The 23,421-nt window shown below is 35.6% G+C and overlaps 1 non-coding gene across 1 annotated transcript; it reads right to left on the bottom strand.

Annotated features, from left to right (window-relative positions):
- Positions 1-14,559: 14,559 nt before the first annotated feature.
- LOC121218801 (small nucleolar RNA R71) lies at positions 14,560-14,666 on the bottom strand. Its single transcript, XR_005915278.1, has one exon. It is a non-coding gene; the product is annotated as a small nucleolar RNA R71 (small nucleolar RNA).
- Between the last annotated feature and the right edge of the window lie 8,755 nt (positions 14,667-23,421).

Genomic DNA, 23,421 nt, shown 5'->3' with positions numbered 1-23,421 from the left:
TAAAGTATGAGTCCTTATGTTATAAATAGACCATTAAAGTTAGTAGTAGACAAGTTTGGACATCATTAATGGGATTAGGTAAGGTTATATAAGTAATTTAATAATTAAATAAACAAAAATAAGTAAAATAAAACCAAATTACCTTTTCCATCTTCTCCTAGCCGAGTTTCTAAAGAAGAAAATCACCACTTTTGAGCACCCAAGCCAATTCTTGCTAGTGCATATGTAGAAAAGCAATGTACGAATTTAGATCGGGGAAGAAGTATTAGATTAATCGATCGTATTTCTTTGTCTGTGTTTGATGTAAGTTTGTTAATTTAAATAACATTGAATTATGTTTGATTTAAATGCTTTATGATATATATATTGATATTACAACTCTACAGAAATATCCAACGAAGTTTTGGCAACTTTCGGATCCCGTTTGAACTTTAGGAATATATAGGATGCAAATGACACGTCATTAGGGGTTACTGTGTTTTGAGTGATGGTCTTGTATGTCCTACCGGTGGCTGAGTTTTCGGCATGTATTACAGTTACTTGACAGCTTGTGTGAGCAGCATTGTGTAGCTACGTCCTAACTGACAGCTTGTGTGAGCAGACCTACATATGGCTCGAGAGAGAGCAATTATATGAGATATGAGATAGTAATGGTTTCGACCACGTGTTAGCACATAGTGTGAGAGATTCTCGAGTATCAGATGTTATTCTAGTGGTTCAACGGGTATACAAAAAGGGAAGGATCAGTATATGCTTCGATTTATACTGTCATGAAAGCACGAGAAAGGTATGAGATGATAATGATTAAATATTTCTCGTATGTTCATAATAGTATGAATGTTTATATGGAAAGTATAAGGAAGCTCTTGTTGTGTAATGAATTCGACTAAGTTGTGTACTAATCACTAATGTGAATTGTTGTTGGTGCTTAGGCTTGTGCCAAGCAATGTTGGATATGTTCATTAATTGCCTTTAAGCTTTTATAATGAAATGGTTAGAATTGTTTATGATTTACAAACTTACTAAGCATTATATGCTTACTTGTGTCATTTCTCCTATGTTTTTAGTTAATCGGAGGCTCATACGGGTTGCAAGCTTGTTGGAGATCCATCACGCTATCCATCGGTTAAATCGGTAGATTTTGATGATTTTTAGTCATTGTTATAATGGCATGTATAGGTGTCTTGTTTGATGAATTTAGCCGTTATGTGTGGCTTCTGTATATGTCATTTTGGATGATGAACTAGTTGGTATGATATTATGAATATATATATGGTTTTATATGTGGTTGTTATTTTAATGTGATGGTGGTTAAAATGATAGAAATGAAATGATTTTTATAATGGTCTATTATGAATTATTTTTTGACATGGACTGAGGTAGTTTATGATGTGGTGAATGGCTAGATTTGGTAGCTTGAATGTGGTTGGTTTTAGGTCAAAATGGTAAGATGTATGAAGGATGTGAAAATGGCCTAAGATGGTGCTTGTTGTGCTTATTTTTGGTATATGAATATCTTGGCAAATGTGATATTGAAATTGTTCAATTAGTAGTTTAATTGATGAATGAAATGGTTAGGTGTTTAGGAAAGTTTGATTGTTGAAATTGAGGTGCCATTTTGGCATATTGATTGAATGGATAGTTTCAAAATGTTGTAAGTCAAGTTGTTACATGGCCTAGAGCACCGCCTGGCACACGGGCGTGTGGGGTTATTTCGAAGGGTACACAGCCTAGCACACGGGTGTGTGGCTTGGCCGTGTGACCCAAGTCAGTGAGTTACATGGGTACGAACACGGGTTGGGACTCAGCTGTGTGTCCCTATTTCAAATACCCACACGACCTAAGACACGGGTGTGCCACTTGGCTGTGTGAGTCACACGGCCTGGCTACATGGCTGTATGGCCCCTGCAGTTTGAAAAGTTTTGGCTTTTTCCAAAAAAATTCATATTTTTTCAATTTAGCCCTATTTGTTTCCAATGTCTTTTTAGGGCCTTGAGGGCTCGTAAAAGGTTCCGTATGTTTGATTTTGGTTGATGTTGTTATCATTTACGATGTGATTTGTTTATGATAATAAAATGTTCATTATATGATGTTATACAACTTGAGTTTAGGTTGCAAACTGAGTAAATTGGGAGATGTTTGCTATGGCTATTAAGCACACATGAGTACTTATGAAATTTTGTTTTTAGGGAGCAATTTTCTACACTACCTTTGTTGATCAAACCTTTAAAACTCGAATAAGTTCTGAGAGATGGAAGATTGCTGAGAATTAAAGTATATATAATTCTTTCAATGGACTGGCAGTACAATGTGGTTATGTGTGTAGGCAAAGGTAATTTCATTCATGCATTCATGTATATTTTGCTTGAGGATAAGCAATAACTCAAGTTTGGGTGTGTAATACCTCTTGAAAAGAGTTATATTTCATACTTTTAGATCTATTTAATTGCTTGTACTTAGGTACATTTAGTTTCATTTTAGGACATTTCATTAGTATTTTTCTTGTTTTAGCATTACATTAGGAGCTTGGATTGTACTGAAACGTTAGTTATTTTTCATTGCTTGTGGAAGGGTTATGTGTGGTGGTGGATTGGCAGGTACAGGTTGAGGAACGGGAAGTAAATGAGTGAATGTTTGACGGGGCAAAGGGTTGGATAGTTTGTCAACACAACTAACGTGGCAATACCGGTAAGATGTCCAGTCAGCACTCAAAGTATACTAGCTTTAGGCTCAGTTGAACTTGCGCTACATGTATCTACCTGAAAAAGAGGGAAGAAAATCATGGGTTGTTGGATTTACCCTAGGGAAAACAATTATAAAAGCCAAAGAAAGAAACCCTAGAAGGGGTGAAAAGATAATAATAATAATAATAATAAATAGAGGGTAGCGGCTGAGTAGAAAAAGTAGACGAAGGTAGTCCCTCTCGGACACCACAGGATACTACATCGCTGGAGTGCTGGCTGGATAATCAGAAGCTATCTTCCCGAAGTTCTTTCATTATTTATTGATTACTCTTCGTGAATTGACTTAATGAAACGATGTTTAATGATACTTTGGATTTGAATTCCAATTGCCAACTCATGAGCTAGATCTCAAAGGGTTGGGATTACTTGATGAAAACTCTTATTTTCTTTAATGAATGAAGCGTGGATATGCTCTAATACTTTGTCTCATTCAATGGTTTTTTTTATAAAATTACTTGTTTGCAAACTTTAGACATAGATGGATGTACAACATGTTCATTAAATTAACTTAAATCTGACAAGGTTAGGTTAATAAGATTGAAATTGAATGATATGAGTGAGTGTTAGACGGAACACTTGTAGTAGCCTCTAGACATAGAGTCGCGTTCATATAGAAAGAAAACAAAATAGTGCAAGCTACCATGGTAAAGGCCTATAGACATATATCACTTAAGAAAAGGTAACTTGAGGTCTTGTTCTTAAAAGAAGCAGAGCATTTTAGAACTCTTTTGAGTAGTATGTTGAGTATGGTTTTGCCCAGGTATTATTGTTAGTAAGGGCAGATTCTTAATAATCCCGACCTTCCAAATCAACATTGTAGACTCTCTATCATTTGTCATAGTATCTTTGCCATAGCATCTCTTTAGTTGTCTACTTATTCACTTGCATATTATTCATGTGAATATTCTCAAATTTGCCATTGCATTATTACTCTTGTCTGGTCATGTCATACCATTTTTTATTATTTCACGCATTATTATACCTTCAAATTACCATTTCATTCTTATCATTACTTTTTTCATAACATTAATCATACCTCACTCTAATAAATTGACCAAATTATACCATTCTAATCTCTATGAAGACGATCTCACTTGTAACTTTTTACTTGATTTGATGTGTATACTTGCACAATTTGCATATCATTTCACACGCGACAATCACCTTGGGGTTTGCCAGTGCTATTTGTGAAAAAAGACGATGGTAGCATGATGATGTATGTCAACTACAGGCAATTGAATAAATTCACTATCAAAAACAAGTACCTATTGCCAAGAATTGACGGTTTGTTTGACTAGCTGTGAGGTGTCATAGTGTTTTCAAAGATTGACTTGAGGTCTGGTTACTACCAACTTAAGGTGAATGAGTTCGATGTGTTGAAAAAAACATTCAAAATGAGGTACGGACACTATCAATTTTTGGTATTGCCATTTGGATTAACAAACATACATGCTACTTTTATGGACCTGATGAATCGAGTGTTCCATGAATACTTGGATCACTCTGTGGTGGTATTCATTGACGACATCCTGGTGTATTCGCAAACAAAAGAAGAACATAACACACATCTGTGAATCCTAAGAGAAAGAAATTTTTTGCGATGTACATCAAGTGTGAGTTTTGGCTCAAGAAAGTTGCGTTTTTGGGGCACATCGTTTCTGCTAAAAGGGGTTCATGTAGACCCAAAGAAAATAGAAGCCATTTTGGAGTGGAGATCACTAAAGAACCTTACTAAAGTGCGAAGCTTTTTAAGGCTTACAAGGTTCTATCGCAGGTTTATTGAGGGGTTCGCCACTATTGCAGCACTCTTAACAATGTTACTCCAGAAGATAGAGGAGTTCACATGGATAGAAGAAAGGCAACAGAGCTTCGACAAGCTTCAGTAGATCCTCACTAGAGCACCTATGTTGATTCAACTAGAACCAATGAAGAAATTTATGGTTTACAATGACATCTCATAAATGGAGCTAGGATGCGTGTTGATGCATGAAGAGAATGCGGTAGCCTATGCTTCCAAGCAACTAAAGGTTCATGAGTGTAACTATCCAACCCATGACTTGGATTTATTAGTAGTGTTGTTCGTACTTAAGATTTGAAGATACTTCTTGTATGGAAAGAACTGTATCATCTGTATAGATCACAAAAGTCTCAAATATTTTCTCACATAGAATGATTTGAATTTATGGCAGAGAAGATAGACAGAGTTGGTGAAAGACTATGGATGTGTGATAGAGTATCACTTTGGAAAGGAAAATGTGGTAGCTGATGATTTAAGTAGAAAGTCTATGAGTAAGTTGTGAGCTCTGTTCACACAGTTAAGTATAAGAAATGATGGAGGACTACTCGTAGAATTGCAAGTGAAATAAATGGTGTCACAACAAATCAATGAGAAGCAAGCCTTAGATGAAGAGTTGGCAAAGAGGGTTCGCCAAGTGAAACAACGAGTGCGAGGGGATCCGCACTAAATAGTGAAAGAGTACTTTGCTTTCGTGGAAGACTATCATGGTCAAACCCCTCTTTGATTTCCACTACAATTGCCTTATAGGAAAGGATTTCTTTCCTTTTCTAAGGAGACAACTTTCCACCTATAACCCCTTTTTCACTCCACATGTTCCCCTTGATCCACTTTTCATGCCATTATCCCCCAAAGCTTCCATTTTCACCCAATAATAAAGCTTGGATGTCCATCCAACCTAAGGCAGCCACCAACCATTTTTTTCTTTCATTTTGTTTCTTCCCCCTCACCTTTGACCGTTTCCTTCTCCTTGCTCCTCCATTTCACATCCTTTTTCTTTTATTTCTAGCCTTTAAGCCACATTTTCTATCAATTCTTCTTCTCCTTTCCAACACTCATAGTTGACCGCACCACCGCCTCACCACTACTACACCACTATCAAACCACCGTTGTCGTCGCGTCGCCACAACTCCACCTTCATTAGTCAACTTTCTTCTAGGTTTTCCATTTTCTCTTCAATTATTTAGTCATAATTATATTTCAACTCATTTTCTCTTCTTTTCTTAAATTGATACTAAACCCCAAACTTATCTTTTTATTTTTAATGATGATGATTTTTCTTAGTTTCTATTTCTTCTTCAAGTTAAAACCCTAGTGAATTGTAAATCCCTCTAATCTGATTATATCAACATACGTAATGGATGATTTGGGTTGATCATCATTTCTTTCCCATTCTTTTATTTAATTTTCGAATATTGTAATGATATTAGATATAATTTTTTCTTCAATTCTAACATCTCATGTACTATTCGTTTGTTGAAGGACCAATTGTTATCATCTCGGATCATCCCTAACTTTGGAAGTGAATCACGACTCCAAATCTACTCGTAATAGTGTAAGTGTGGAGTTGGGAACCTTGATTAAATATTTCTTATCAAAATAATAATTAAAATAAAATTTTAATAATGGATCGTCATTTTATACTCATATCTGTGATTAACCTCGTTAGATCCAAGTGTGGGTGTTTGAAAGAGTCTAGTGTTGCATTGGATCTACTAAGTTCAAGTGTCAGTTTCACATAATACGAAATTTTATAATTAATTGATTAAAAAATTTAATATTGATTTTTATTATTAACACTCTGAAAATATGGTTGTATGCGAATATATTAAGTATTCAAAGTGGATGATAGATCCTTTGAAAGGATGATACCCAAGTAAGTGTTCAAAACTGTTAAATCTGTGATATGTTGAATATGTTTGTGTGATGTATTGATGGATGAAATTTTATATACATGTTCTAATACTCATGTCATGTGATTTTATGGCAATGTCTGATTAACTAAAAATTTGACATCATGAAAAATCATGAATATGTGTTTTGTCTTGATTCGCATGTTCAGCATGCCCATCGAAATTTTTATATCAGTATGTCATATCACATGCATGGTGTTGGGACAATATTGAAGGAGGAAGATTCTGGCAGTTAATGATCTACACATTCTGGTGGTTTAACCATATTTTCTGATAGTTTATCTACAATTCTGATGGCTTGTCCACATATATTTGTATCTCGCATCTTGTCTACAATATCTAGTGGCTGGTCCACATTGTGTTGTGTTTTCTGGTGGACGAGTTTTACAAAACTCTTTTATGGTGTGTAGCGGATTTGGGTAGAAACTTTTCTGAAAAACCTTCCACTGATTTCTGAAAAGCTCTGCATTGACATCCTTACGCATACAATTATCTGTGAATTTGTATTGATCTATAAATTCTGCTATGTTTATGAAATGTATGTCTTAAATTCTGTTGCTATTTAAGTTAGTACTCACACTGGGCTTAAATAGCTCACCTTTAGTTTTCTGATACTTCAGATAATCCCTGAGCTTAAACATGGATGTAGCTGATGAAGGAGTACTCGGATGAATTTCGAATAAACATTTTTTGTTCTATTATTCTAGTATTTGGAGAATTTTATTATTATTTTCCTAACTATAGCACGAGACATTATTTTGGGAACTTTTGGATAATTTCTGCATGATTTAAGTCAAAAATAATTTTTACAAGAATTCATTGATATTAACATGATATATTGATTTTTCAATATAAATACTATTTCAATAAAGTGACTTTATATTCAACTTAAAAGTATGTTTTTTTCAAGACTAAAAATTATTTATTCAAATAAGTAATGTTTTAATGGAATAAACTAAATATCGATTTTTCGCAAAACGAATAATTTTTAACAAATTTCGCTACAATATTTTAAAATCAACACACTTTCTTCATATGTTCGAATGTAGTTTTTTTTTAATAATCAATTATTGATGTTGTAATTCCAAAGTAGTTTAATGAGATTATTTTTAGTTTTCTCAAGCAAATAAAAAATGCTACGATTTCTAAGAAAGAATTAAATCATTTTTCTGTGCCAACTCAATGGCCAATGTAATCTTCAAGATTCGACCATAATGTCTAGGCCAAGTTTTGGAGGTTACATTTAGTGGTATTAGAACCCAATTCAAAATTCGGACTGTGGTTTTTCTTAAAAGTTTGCATGCAAATTTTAATAAGGGGTATTTTGGGAAAAATTTGTACCATAGATAAAATTTATTTTTAAAAAAGCTATTTTTTTCTTCAAAAATTTAAGACTCTGAAGCCGGTCTAAGATAAGTATTTATTTTATACTAAGACTATAAACTGTGAAACTGTAATGAGTGAAACTGTGACTAAACTATTAGGTTGAAAACATTCAAGATTGATATCGAAAACTCATTTCTAAATTATGAGATAATCACATAAAACATATAAAATATGTTAGCAAAATGAACTCATGTGAAGCGCGAACCCAAGGTTTAAGAGCTCTTGGAGAGCAAGGTCATGAGACCTAAGTTGATTCGTTTGCATCTCAAGTGTACACTCTTGAGCTAGTGGCTAACCATGTCAAGCACACACCTACTGCTGATGACAACCATCACAAGCCTGCTAACGATGTTGTATTGTAAGCCATGCTTAGGATGCTACAGTGAGTGGATGGAGCCCAATCTAGGTCGAGTAGTCGTGGAACTATTGCGGAGAGGCTTCAAACTAATGGAGTCGAGTTATTTAGGGGCGTTGCTGGGATGACCAACACCATAGCAGAATACTAACTAGAGGTTACGAAGAGAATTTTGGATGATCGGGAGTGTACCTCCAGGCAGAAATTAAAAGTTATTGTATTGTTACTGAGAGATGATGCTTACCGCTGGTGGCAAGCCATTATGAGAAGTACCTAGGTGGAAAGGCTGACATGGGGTTACTTTCCGGATGCCTTCTAGAATAAAGACATGGGTACCAAATATGTTGAGGCTCAGAGGTTGGAATTCATTGAGCTTAGGTAAGGAGACAAATTCGTGGCCAAATATGAGACTGAATTCTTAAGGCTTAGCCGTTATGGCCAGGGGATGGTTTCGACTGAGGAGAATAAGGGCGCCAGGTTTGAGAATAGATTGAGGTATGAATTGATGGTTTTTGTAGCCCTACATCAAGAAAGGGTTTCCGAAACATTGATGGAGAAAACCAAGATTGTCGAGGAGATTAAGCGTGTGGAACGCGAGAGGAAGGATAAAGCTAGAGTCCCTTCTAAGATAGATACTAACCCTACTACTCAAGCTCCGCAATCCATTGAGTGGGTTAAATATGATAGACCCTTATAGAATGTTGTGACTTTTGGAAATGGTGGTAAAATTTAGAACCGTGCTACCTATGGTCGGAGGATTCCTGTTAACTGTTGGAGAAGTTTAGGCGCATGTCCGAGATGTGGGTCTTTGGACCATAAGAATAAGGATTGTCCACAATGTACAGAATAAATGCAAGCCCCAATGTAGAACAGAGCATAGGATTAGAGAGCTAGGCAGTAACCTCAGAGGAGTCAGAGTCAGAATAGAGGAGGTAATGTTGCACAAAGATAGCGAGCACCAAGTCAGGGTGCTAATCGAGCTGATGCAAGACAACCTGCACTTGTGTATGCAGCTAGACGTAGAGAGGATCATGATGCAACTGATGTCATAACAGGTACTTTTATAATTAATTATGTTCAGTACTTCGCTTTGATTGATATTGGTTCAACAAATTTGTATGTTTCTTGTTTAATGGCTGATAAATTTGGGATTGGAGTAAAAGAAACTGTTAGTGACATGACTGTAATTAGTCCCCTAGGAAAATTTGTTATTGTGAACAAAGTCTATAAGAGATGCCCGGTAGAAATTCAAGGAGAAATATTTTCGACTGACTTAATGAAGTTTCCCTTCGAAGAATTTGAACTTATTCTAGGTAAGGGCTCTTTGGTGAAACACCAAGTCAGTTTGGATTGAGCTTCAAAGAGGGTCACTCTAAAGACATCTATTGGTAAGGAAATAGTGATGGTTGGAGAGCGTAGAGATTACTTCTCCAATGTGATCTCTACTTTAGTGGCTTAGAAGTTGGTTCATAAGGGATGTGAGGCTTATCTAGCTTATATTTAGGATACAAGTGTTAGTGAATCAGTTGTGGAGAATATTTGTACAGAGAGGGGATTTCCTGACGTTTTTCCATAAAAGGTATCTGGATTACCTCTAGCGTGTGAGGTTGAGTTTGGGATAGATTTATTGCCTCGGACGACTCTAGTATCCATCGCTCCTACCTCATGGCACCTAAGGAGGTTATGGAGCTTAAGGTACAGTTTCAAAAACCTCTGGATCATGGATTGATAAGATCGAGTGTGTCACCATGGGGAGCTCCAATATTATTTGTAAAGAAGAGGGATAGATCTATGAGGCTCTACATTGATTACCGTCAGCTAAACAAGTTGATCGTGAAGAACAAGTATCTGTTACCGAGGATAAATGATTTTTTCGATCAGTTTAGAGGTGTTAAGGTGTTCTCCAAGATTGATTTCAGGTTCGGATACTATCAGTTTAAAGTGAAGGAAACTGATGTGCCTAAGACTGCATTCAGGACTCAGTATGGTCACTATGAGTTACAAGTGATGCCCTTCGATCTTACGAATGATACGGTTGCTTTTATGGACCTTATGAATCGAGTTTTCAAGCCTTATCTTCATCAATTTGTTGTTGCCTTTATTGACAACATTTTGATCTACTCAAAGTTTGAATTTGAGCACGATGAGCACTTGAGAGTTGTTCTACAGATTTTCTACGAGAAAAAGCTTTATGCTAAGCTGTGTAAGTTCGAGTTTTGGCTCTTTGAAGTGATGTTTTTGGGTCATGTGGTATCAGTTGTGGGTATTCATGTTGATCCAAGGAAGATTGAGGTTAGTCTGGACTAGAAGCAACCTAAGATTGTTACTGAAATTCAGAGTTTCCTTGGTTTAGTTGGATATTATAGAAGGTTTGCGGAAGGATTTTCTCTAATCTCGACACCTATGACTAAGCTATTGAGGAAGGGTGCACCTTTTAAGTGGATTGATGTGCAACAAGCTAGTTTTGAGAAACTTAAGTCTGTGTTAACTCAAGCATCTATTCTGATTAAGCTTGAGTCTGGGAAGGATTATGTAGTGTATAGTGATGCTTCTCATATCAGTCTTGGTTACATATTGATGCAATATGGTAAGAGTGTGGCCTATGCATCAAGACAACTTAAGTAACACGAGTGTAATTACCCAACTCACAACTTTGAACTGGCAACTGCGGTTTTCGCCCTTAAGATTTGGAGGCACTATGTATATGGTGAGAATTATATTATTTACATGAATCATAAGAGCCTTAAGTATCTCCTAACCCAAAAGGAGTTAAACTTAAGGTAACGGAGATGGACAGAGTTGCTCAAGGATTATGATTGTACCATTGAGTATCATCCGAGAAAAATGATTTATGTGGCTAATGCATTGAGTCGGAAGTCGATGGTTGATTTGAGAGCAATGTTCACTAAGTTGAGTTTGACTGGATATGGAGGTTTTCTTGTAGCGTTGCAAGTGAGACCTACCTTAGTGGGTGAGATTCGGTTGAAACAACCTCTTAATGTGCCCCTTGGACTCGGATTAAATAGATTGAAGATGGTAAAACTACACAATTTGGGTTCAATTTTGAATGGCTATTGTGTTATAATGGGAGATACCATGTGCTCGATGATTGGGATATGAGACAGCCTATCCTTCGAGAAGCTCATAGTAGCCCTTACACTAGGTATCCTGGAGGTAATAAAATGTACCGAGATCTGAGGGAACAATATTGGTGGTCAGGTCTTAAGCGAGAGGTAACAGAGTTTGCGGTTAAGTGTCTGACATGCCAGAAAGTTAAGGCTGAGTATCAGTCCCCCTCTAGTTTGTTACATCCTATTCAAATTCCTTAATGGAAGTGGGAACGTGTGACTTTGGACTTCATTAGTGGGTTGCCTTTGACTCCTACTAAGAAGGATTCAATATGGGTGATTGTGGATAGATTGACTAAGTCAACACATTTTCTCCTTGTCCATATTGATTATTCACTACATCAGTTAGAAAACTTGTATATCTCTGAGATTGTGAGACTTTATAGAGTACTGATATCAATCATCTTTTATCGGGATCCTCTATTTACATATCGATTTTGGAAGAAATTACATAAGGCTCTAGGTACTCGGTTAAATTTTAGCATAGCTGTTCATACATAGTCTGATGGGTAGTCAGGACAAGTTATTCAGATTCTTGAGGATATGTTGAGGGTTGTGTAATTGACTTTATAGGTAGTTGGGAAGAACATTTGCCACTAGTAGAGTTTGCCTATAACAACAGCTTTCATTCGAGCATTCAGATGGCTCCTTGTGAAGCACTATATGGTCGCAAATTTTGGACACCTCTTTGTTGGACCAAGTTGGGGGAAAAGAAGGTATTGGGTCTGTACTTAGTACAAGAAACTAAGAATGTTGTTAATTTGATTCAGGATCGATTGGGAGTAGCATCAGATCTATAGAAATCCTACGTTGACTTAAGGAGGAAAGATATAGAGTTTAATTTTGGAGACCAAGTATTTCTTAAGGTATCACCGTGGAATAAGGTACTGATATTTGTTTGAAAGGGCAAGTTGATCCCGAGATCTATTTGTCCTTATAGGATCCTTAAAAGGATTGGACTAGTGGGTTGTAAGTTGGAATTACCTCTAGAACTGAACCGTATCCATGATGTGTTCCATGTTTCTATGCTGAGGCAATATCAATCTGACCTATCCCATGTGGTTTCGATTAAAGAGATCAAGATAAAACCATATTTATCTTTTGAGTAGGAGCTAGTCCAGATTTCCGATCGTGAGGTTAGAGTACTAAGGAAAAAGTAGATTCCATTGGTAGAAGTCTTATGGCGAAATCATGGGACTAAAGAAGCTACTTGGGAATCCAAAGATTCGTAAGGTAAACTTCGAGGATGAAATTTATTTTCAGGAGGATAGAGTTGTTACGCCCCACATTTTCATTTATTATAGCATTAGTTTTAAGTAAGTAAGTGTAGTAGTTTAGTGAAGAGCTTAAATAATTTTCTTAAGATGCTAGGTTCAATTTCCCACATCCTCATTTTTTATTTAAATTTTGGCTTATTAAATCATGATCAAGCCCTCCTTTGTCATCCACTATAATTGCCTTATAGAAAAAGATTTCTTTCCTTCTTTAAGAAGTCAACCTTCCACCTATTACCCCCTTTTCACTTCACTTGTTCCCCTTGATCCACCTTTCATGCGATTGTCCCCAAAGCTTTCATTTTTTCCTAGTTACCAAGCTTGGACATCCATCCCACGTAAGGTAGCCACCAACCACTTTTTTCTTCCATTTTGTTTCTCCTCTTCACCTTTGACCGTTTCCTCTTCCTTTCTCTCCCCTTTTTCATCCTTTTTCTTTCATTTTTAGCCTTTAAACCATCTTTTCTCTCCACTGTTCTTCCTCTTTCCAACACCCATAGTTGACCACACCACCACTACACCACTACCGGACCACTATTGCTGTTGCATCACCATTACTCCACCGACGTTAGTCACCTTTCTTCTAGGTTTTCCATTTTCTCTTCAATTCTTTTGTCATAATTATATTTCAACTCTTTTTCTCCTATTTTCTTAAATTAATACTAAACCCCAAACTCATCTTTTTATGACGATGATATTTCTTAGTTTCTATTTCTTCTTCTTAGTGTTAATCAAGAAGAAAGATGATATTAATAATAAGAAACTAAATTAATTTAACTAAACCTAGATATCCTCCTAGGCTCCTAGACCAGCTTTTCCTATTCCTTCTTTTGACTATGCGAATTCCTTTTAGCCTAGATCTAATTGTTTTACCTAATTAATTATTGAAGTAGAGTTCTAATCAATCAACAAGTCGATAACCTAGTGATAACTCTTGAAAAGAGCTATATTCGAACCTCTAAGCTTGACTAAATGTCTGTACTTAAATAAATATAATTGCATTTTTGGGTTAGTTTTAGAACATTGTATAATAATGCTTGGATTGTGCCTCAAATGTCATTTCGTGTTACTTTTACTGTTGGGAAGAAGGGAATTGGTTGTTGTATGCAACAGGTGCAAGAAGGATGAAGAAAAAGAGAAAAAAGAGGAAGAGAATGAAAGAAGTGAAATATTTCCATGGCAAAAGGTTGGATGGATTGGCAACACAAATGCCATGGCAATTCTAAGAAAATGCTGACGCGGCACTCAGTCCTTGTCACTCTCAGCCAGCTGAACGTGTACTAGATAAATCCACCAAAAAAATAGGGAGAAAAGTGTGTGCTGAGAGAGAGGGACCTACCCTATAAAAGAGGAAAGAGAAAATAAAAGAAATGAGGTTTTTTACGGGGATTTTGGAGAGCGATTTTCTTTGTAGAAATTTCGTGTCAAAAATCCAAAGAAAAGGGAGAGTAGCTTATAAGGAAAGCAGAGACACAAGGAAAGGGACGAGCAATCAGCCTTGGATCCTACACAATTCAGCAATGTCAAAGTGAAAGCTGGAGTGGTGAAAGCTTCCTACAGTTCTACCTTCATTCTGTTAATTAATTTTTATGATTTCCATACTGTTAATGAATATGTTGAATGTTATTCTGATTTTGGATTTTAAATCCCAACCCATGAGCGAATTTCATTTGGGTTGGAATTACTTGATCTATCTTGATATATTTGATAATCATGGTGATATTTAGAATAGATCAATTGTCTTATTCGATTTAGATTATTTTAAACATATGCATGCAATCTCCGGACATAGATGAATACATAGTATATCCTTAGACTTGATTTAATTCTGAAAATTTTAAGTAAGTTGGATCGTGATTGAAGTGCCGGACATGGTTCATGCTTTGCCATCAGGAACGTTGGCACCTTGGAATGAACTTTTTCAAAGGTTTTTGTTATGATACAACTCTTCAAACATGAATGCCAAATTGAGGAACGATATTACATCTTTTTGACAATTTGAAGATGAGACATTGTATGAAGCTTGGGAGCGACTCAAGGAATTGATTAGAAAATGCCCAATGCATGGTTCCAACATTGGACGCAAATGGAAATGTTTCATAATGGACTGAATGCACATACACGAATGATAGTTGATGCATTTGCCAATGGGACTTTGCTAGATAAATCATATAATGAGGCATACGAAATTTTGGAAAGGATAGTTAACAATGATTATTAATATCCAACTACAAGAATGGGTACTGGAATAAGAGTTGCTGGAGCTATGGATCTTGAAGCGATTACTTCATTAACAGCTCAGGTATCATCCCTAACTAATATGATTAAAACATTGAAGAGACCAGTTGTAGTGCATGAAATGAAAGCAACAAAATTGACATGTGTTTATTTTGGGGAAGATCATGTTTTTGGTGAATGCCCATCGAACCCAACTTCAGTATGTTACATAGGAAATTTCAATCGAAACAATAACCCATATTTTAATACATACAATCTAGGATGGAAACAACATCCTAATTTCAGTTTGAGTAATCAAAGAGTGGGAAATTCCAATAATGTTGTCTGAAAAAATGTCACAAGTGTACCACCTGGATATAATCAACCTATGCCACAACAAAATCTTTAGCAAATTTCATCATCATCTTCGTCTACGGAAGCTCTATTGAAGAAATACAGGGCAAAGAATGATGTTATAATACAGAGTCCAACTACATCTTTAAGAGCTTTAGCAAACCAAGTGTGGCAAATTGCCAATACATTAAGCTCAAGACCGCAAGGAGTATTATTGAGTGATACTAAAAATTCAAGATCTTAAGGGAAGGAACATTGCAAGGCCATTACACTCAGAAGTGGTATTTAGCTACCTGAAGTTGTTAATGATACTGCTATTGAAGAAGATAGTTCAGAATTCACACATAAAGCAAATTTAGAACCAGTAGTGGAGAAATCTACAATTGAGAAGAGTAAACAAAAAAATGTTGAAGCAGAATCAGCTCGTGTTGCCAATAAGAATGCCATGGCAAAACAACCTCACAAGTTGAACGAAGGCCACTGCCACATTTTCCTCAGCGATTCGAGAAGTTGAAGCAAGATCTTCAATTCAAAAAATTCTTAGATGTCCTGAAGAAACTTCATATCAACATACCATTGGTGGAAGCATTGGACCAAATGCCCAATTACATAAAGTTCATGAAGGACATATTCTTAAAGAAGCACAAACTAAGGAAATTTGAAACTATTGCTCTCATAGAAGGGTGCACAACAATGTTGATGAACAAATTGCCAGTAAAATTGAAGGACCCAAAGAGTTTTACTATTCATTGCTCAATTGGAATTATTATGTAGGCAAGGCCTTATATGATTCAGGTGTAAGCATAAATTTAGTGTCTATGTCTGTTTTCAGGAAATTGAGATTTGGGAAGGTCTAGCCATTGGTAGAACATTAATTGATGTACCAAAAAGGTGAATTAACAATGAGAGTTAATGACCAGCAGATAACCTTTAATGTTTTTTATGCCATGAAGTGTGCAGATACAGATGAAGATTGTCACGCTATAAGAATTATTGACACAAAAGTGAAGGAAGAATTGGTAGAATTTTGCAATTTTGATAATGAAGCAGACGTAGTTGAGTTGAATAAAGAAGAATTGATTGAAAAACTTAGTGAATTGATGGAGGCTAAGTAACTTGAAGATGGAGCACGAAGGAGTTTTAAATCTTTAAATTTATTAGGGTATTCTTTTAAACCTCCCCGACTTTCTATAGAGGACCCTCCTACTTTGCAGTTGAAGCCTTTCCACTAAATTTAAAGTACGCCTACTTCGGAGACAACAGCACATTTCCAGTAGTTATCTCTACAAAATTTACATCTGATCAAGTGGCTCAACTGTTAGAAGTTTTGAAGAGGCCTAAGAAGGCATTAGGGTGGACAATTGTAGATACCAAGGGAATCAGTCTCACCATCTATATGCATAAGATTTTACTAGAAGATTACCGTGGCAATACTATTGAGTAGTAGAGAAGACTGAACCCTATTATGAAATAAGTCGTTAAAAAGGAGAGTATCAAATGGCTTGATGCTGGAATAATCTATCCTATTTCTGATAGTTCGTGGGTGAGCCCTGTTCAATATGTACCCAAGAAAGAGAGTGTTACAGTGGTTAGCAATGACAACAACAAACTCATTCCAACTCGTATTGTCACGGGATGGATAGTTTGAATGGACTATCAAAAGCTCAACAAAGCAACTAGGAATGACCATTTTCCTTTACCATTCATCGATCAAATGTTAGATAGATTAGTAGAAAAAGCCTTTTATTGGTTTTTGAATGGTTATCCGGGGTATAACCAAATTGCCATAGCTCCTACTGAACAAGAAAAGACTATGTTCACGTGTCCTTATGAAACCTTCGCTTTTAGAGATTATGTTCACGTGTCCTTAGGAAACCTTCGCTTTTAGACGAATGTAGTTTGGATTGTGCAATACCCTTATAACATTTCAATGCTGCATGATGGCAATATTTTCGGACATGGTGGAGAATTTTTTGGAAGTTTATAAGGATGACTTCTCGGTGCTTGGTGATACGTTTGAAGGTTGTTTAAAAAATTTAGAGCTAGTTCTTTATCGATGTAAAAAGTCTAACCTTGTTCTGAATTGGTAAAAATGCCATTTCATGGTCTGTGAAAGCATTGTTCTGGGACATAAAATTTCACAGTAAGGGTTGCTGTAAACAAAGCAGAGTTTGAGGTTATTGAGAAATTGCCACCACCCATTATAGTTAAAGGTGTTTGAAGTTTCCTTGGCCATGCAAGATTTTATGGACGATTTATTAAGGATTTTTTGAAGATATCCAAACCCATGTGTGCATTGTTAGAACATAATAGAGTTTTCAAGTTTTATGAGCCTTGTGCAAGCATTTCAGGAATTAAAAAAGCAATTGGTAACAGCACTGATTGTCATAGCACCGGACATGGCATTACCTTTTGAACTTATATGCGACGCTAGTGATTTTACTGTAGGAGTGGTGCTTGGGAAAAAGAAGGATAAAGTGTTTCATGCCATCCTACTATGTAAGTCGGACACTGAAAGATACACAGTTGAACTACACCACCACTGAGAAAGAATTTTTGGCTGTGGTATTTGTATTTGACAAATTCAAATCCTATTTAATTGGCACCAAAGTTATATTTTACACGGATTGTTCTATGATTAAGTATTTGGTGCCAAAAAAGATGCAAAGTCAAGATTAATTTGTTGGATATTGTTACTACAGGAATTTAATCTAGGAATTCGAGATAGGAAAGGCACAGAGTATCAAGTGGTTGACCACTTGTCAAGACTTGAAGCAATAAATGAATATGGCAATACTCAACTCATTAAAGAGGATTTTCCAAAAGAGAAATTGCTGGTTGCCACGGTATTACCTTAGTATGCCAATATTGTCAATTTCTTAGTAAGTGGATTGTTGCCACCTGAGCTCAACAGTCAAAGACGAAAAAATTTTCTCCATGATGTCAAGCAATATTATTGGGATGAGCCATTTTATTCAAACATTGTATAGATCAAACAATTTAGAGGTGTGTACTAGATGACAAGATTCACGGTATTTTACACCACTATCACTAAGCACCATATGGGGGACATTTTGGGGGAATGCAAACTACTGCAAAAGTTCTCCAATTTGGCTTTTATTGGCCAAACTTGTTTAAAGATGCACATGAATTTTTCCAAGCTTGCGATCGTTGTCAATGAACTGGGAACTTATCAAAGAGGTATGAAATGCCATTGCAAAATATTCTAGAAGTTGAATTGCTTGATGTGTGGGGAATCAATTTTATGGGTCCATTTCCACCCTCTTGGGGCAATATATACATCCTTGTAGTTGTAGATTACATCTCCAAGTTGGTTGAAGCTGTCGCTCTCCATACGAATGATACCAAATTGGTATTAAAGTTACTATTTCTTCTCAAATGGCTCGATGTAGAAGGGACAAAATGGACAATTTCTTGGAATATCGACCGTGTTTCTTTGAAGCATAATTGTAGGGTATGGTACCATTTTCTTAAATCTCACCTTAGCGCTTTAACTCATAACTCTACTATTTCAAAGGAACGCATGTAGTTACTACACTCTATTATGACTGAAAGAAAGATAAATGTTGGAAAAATTATTTTTAGAGAAGTTTATTGTTGCGCCCAAAAGAATGCAGGCACCTTGAATTTTTCATCTCTCATTACTGCACTTTGTCAATGGCTAAATGTTCCTATCCAAGCTAATGAGAACAAAATCCCTAACAAATGAGCCATCAAAAAATAGATTGCCATGAGATTTTTAGGGGAAGAAGTACAACGGCATCTTAGCTCTGCATCAACCTCTTCTCCACCTAATGGTACCCATGACACTCCATCCACATCTTACAATAATTTTGAGCAGCATGTGCTTGATGCTTTTGAGGTGTTGAGACAACTTTTTCGTTTGGTGGAGAAGCAACGATTAAAGATAGCTACTGATCTAAGAAGGGCTCAAGAAGAAATGGCTTTATTTTAGGGCTATGTTAGAGGAAGGGATAATGCCATCAAGAAATCTCTTCAAAAAAACTTTACTAGGCCCATGCCTGCATTCCTTACTTTTCCCAAAGAGTTGTTATCGAATCCAGAGCATGAAGATGAGGATGAAGTTGAAGCCGCTCTGATAGACACCACCACATATCCAGCCACTGCAAAAAAGACGAACAAAGAAACAGAGGGGGAGGAAAACAAAATAGAATCGGTGAACATTGAATCAGATAAGGAAGGAGATAACATGAATTAAACTTCTACACCACAAGAACCTGCTACTGCACCTCAAACCAATGCAACCTTATCAGAGCAAGTTTGTGAGATTAATCAACTGATTAATGATCTCACAAAATCAGATGATGATGAAGATGAGGTGTCAATCAATCAGCTCAAATGGAAGTAGCGCTACAAACACGCTACTAGGAAATCCGCTCGACCCAACTAAAGTAACACAAATTCTTTCCAAGCTTTTTTTTCTTTTCAATTGTAAATTTTTTAATTTTTACTTGCATTCATATTTGTTTTCAGTGCATTTTCTAAATATCTATTTGTTTTTGCATAAGTGAAATTTTGTCTTTGATTATGCATTGGGGACATATATCCCTTAGGTTTGGGGGTGTTTTGCACATATTGTATGAATGAAATATTTTTTTTAAACAGTAGATCATTTTGTCAGTCATTTTGTCATAACATACAAATTGTTTATGAGAAGTATATTGTTATTTATGATGTTCGATGAGGATTATAACTCTTCAAACTGTGAAAATTGTGATAGTTGATTAGGTATGTTTAGCTTAGGATAATCGTGTGAAAATTGATGCCTAAAAGTAGAAAGACCTAAGTATAATCGCAATTAGTGTATAATAGGTTTCTTTGAATACACTTAGAAGTCTTGAAACTAAGATCAGTAAATTAGCATTGTGTAATAATATGTACCACGGCAAAGCTGAGGATAAATGAATAAATAAAACAAAACGTAGAAGACATTATAAAACACTCTAATGTTTGAAATTGTTAAGTAGGCCAGTAATACTCTGTTTTCTCCATTGTATTATTGACCAGAAAAGTAAGATCAAATAAGAGTGAGTAAAAAAAAAGTTTGGGGGCACTCCAATCTAGTAGTAGGCTGAGTAGTTAAGAGGGTAGTTGTTTGCTTCATCCATCTTTTTAGTTAAAAGCCTTAGCTTCATGAGTGAATTACATTCAAATTATGGTGCGGTGTAATAACTGTCAATCTAGTGTATGCTCTATTGAGATTGTGAGGTAAAGAAATCATGTGACAAGATGAATCCCCTAGAAAAAAAATATATAATGCAATGATAGAATAAGTATGAAAAGAAAAACTGAGTTTAGTGGAAAGATAAACTAGGTACATTAGGAGGTGCTTACTATAGTCAAAATTGCATGAATATTTAGGAACTTGTATTTTTAGGTAACATTTTCTGCACTTCGTATGCTAAACAAACCTATAAAATTTTAACCATTTTTTTTACAAAAGACTACTGAGAATGGAGGTATAAAATATGTTTCGTTTGGTTTAGCAGTACAAGAGGCAATTGTGTAGTTATGGTAAATTCATGCATTTATATACATATTCTGCTTGAGGACAAGCAAGAACTCAAATTTGGGGGTGTGATAACTCTTGAAAGGAGTTCAATTTTGAACCTCTAAGCTTGATTAAATGCTTGTACTTAAGTAAATATAATTGCATTTTTAGATTATTTTTAAAACATTGCATAATAACGCTGAGATTGTGCCTCAAATGTCATTTCATATTACTTTTACCATTGAGGAGAAGGGAATTGGTTGTTGTATGCAACAGGTGCAAGAAGGATGAAGAAAAAGAGAAAAATGAGTACGAGAATAAATGAAGTGAAATATTTCCATGGCAAAAGGTTGGATGAATTGCCAACACAAATGCCATGGCAATTCCATGAAAATGCTGATACAGCACTCAATCCTTGTCATTCTCAGCCAGCTGGACATGTACTAGATAAATCCACCTAAAAAAAGAGAGAGAAAAGTGTGTGTTCAGAGAGGGGGACCTACCCTATAAAAGGGGAAAGAGAAAATAAAACAAAAGAGGATTTTGGATGGGGATTTTGGAGAGCAGTTTTCTCTGCAGAAAACTTGTGTAAAAAATCCATAGAAAAGGGAGAGGGTGGCAGCTTAAGAGGAAAGCAGAGATGCAAGGAAAGGATGAGCAATCAGCCTTGAGTCTTGCATAATTCAACAGTGTCGAAGTTATGGACCTTTTTATTGAGCAAGTTAAGGTGCTTTTTGAAGAGATTGCATTTAGCTCCAGTACACTGAATGGCCTATTGGACTAATCTGCAATGATCTTGATAGCTCGAGATCTCAAATTTAGAATTTAGAAAGAATGATTCAAGAAAAAAGAAGGCAAATTAGGGCTTTAGAGCAACACAGAATTGAGAGTGGGGAAGATTCAATTTATAATGCATCATTTGTCAAAATGCAACATACAATTCTAAAATAGATGACACAATGTAATGAAATGAGATTTGAGCTTGAGATAAAATCGACAGATAATCGTATCTTGTAAGAACAACTGCAAAATAAGTGTTCTGAGAACGAAGAATTGCAAGCAAAGGTATCTCTCCTGAAGTAGCAGTTGGAATCTTTCTCTAGTGATAAACTATCATCTTTTACACATGGAATATCTAAAGAACATGATGACGTGTTACAAAAAATAGATTCAATCTCAGGAGATCGAGAATGAAAAACTAAAACTAGAATAGGTGCAACTTTTAGAGGAGAACAGTGGGTTATGTCTCCAAAATCAAAACTGGCTGAAGAAGTTTCCTATTCGATAGAAATGGTGTCTGTAGCTACTGTTGAGTTAAAAAAATTAGTTGGTGAGCTGGCCAGTCTTTCAATGCAAAATGAAAAATTGAAGAAGGAATTATTGGATGTGGGAGGATATGTTAATCAAACCATAAAAGATGTTAATTGCAAGTATATTGGTAGCACAATACCTGGGATGAAGTGGCAATACTCTAGTCACTCTCATGACTTTTCTAGAGTAGCTAGTGATGATTTTAAATTGTGGAATCTTGATCTAGATGATCTAAAGATGAATTACATGCTAGGAAACAACGAGAGGCAACTCTTGAAGTTGCACTGGCCAAGAAGGAATTCATAGAAAACAAATACAAAAAAAAAGGATGAAGAAGTTGGTTTATTGCAGATCAAAGGACTAGATGACAAATATTTTTACTAAGTCTTTCCATGTTAGTCGATTTGAGTTTCTTAGGAACAAACTTGATGTCTGTAGCACTTGATTTAGGTGGAGAATGCTAGTGCTCACGGGCTGTAAAGTCCTTTTTGTTATTAAGATAGTCTTAGTCAAAGTCCAAGGGAGATTGCTAGCTTGTTAGTATGAGTAGGAAGCTAAGTTTATTAGCTTAATAGTAGGAGTAGGAAACTGAATTTGTTAGAGTTTGTTAGCTTGAGTCATATATATAAGCATTGCTTGGTTAATGGATTTTAATTATCCTTCCCCATTTTCAATTCGTGCTTCAGTTAACTCCTTGTTGAAACAACACATTTATACACAAGAATCAATTACTTCAAAAAGACCAAGTATGGATTGAAGGCTGCACACAAATGTGCTTATTGAGCAATGACTATTTTTGTGGCATAGGTATAGGTACCATTTGGTCATGAATTGCAGCTAAATAAATTTTTTGGCAATACACGTATTATTTGTTATTTTTGTGATGGTATATGCATAGGTACTACACATTGGTTCATGAATTATAGGTAATGGTACCATTTAGTTAGCCTTTTTGAGGTTCAATAAAGGTAAAGGTATATGTACATTACCTATGAAATTGGTTAGTTATTTTTTGCAGTCAAGTTACCATTCACAGTTAACAATTTGGTCATATAAGTAATGTGAAATGGTATAAAAAATTCATGATTTTCAATTTACTTATTCCCATTGATTCTTCTTGAATACCATTATATTAAAATTGAGATTTGAATTTTGAATTTTGAATTTTTTTACATTGAAAATTGAGATTCAAATTTTCAGCTCAAAGAAATGGATTTCATTTAAAATACTCTAATTATAACGTTGACAATTTTCAGTTCAAATTTGCAACTCTTATTCGTACACTCAAATAAGTTAACACAATGCAAACATTAACAAATATTTCCACAAAACCTAACCCAAATTTTATATATATTGCAAATAAAAAACAAAATACCCAAATGAAGAACACCCAAAGTAAATTCAATTTTTT

The sequence above is a fragment of the Gossypium hirsutum genome, chromosome D06 (genome assembly GCF_007990345.1).
Source record: "Gossypium hirsutum isolate 1008001.06 chromosome D06, Gossypium_hirsutum_v2.1, whole genome shotgun sequence".
Taxonomy (NCBI): domain Eukaryota; kingdom Viridiplantae; phylum Streptophyta; class Magnoliopsida; order Malvales; family Malvaceae; genus Gossypium; species Gossypium hirsutum.
The sequence above is the reverse complement of the archived record's forward strand: the minus strand, read 5'-3'. Positions and strand labels throughout refer to the sequence as shown.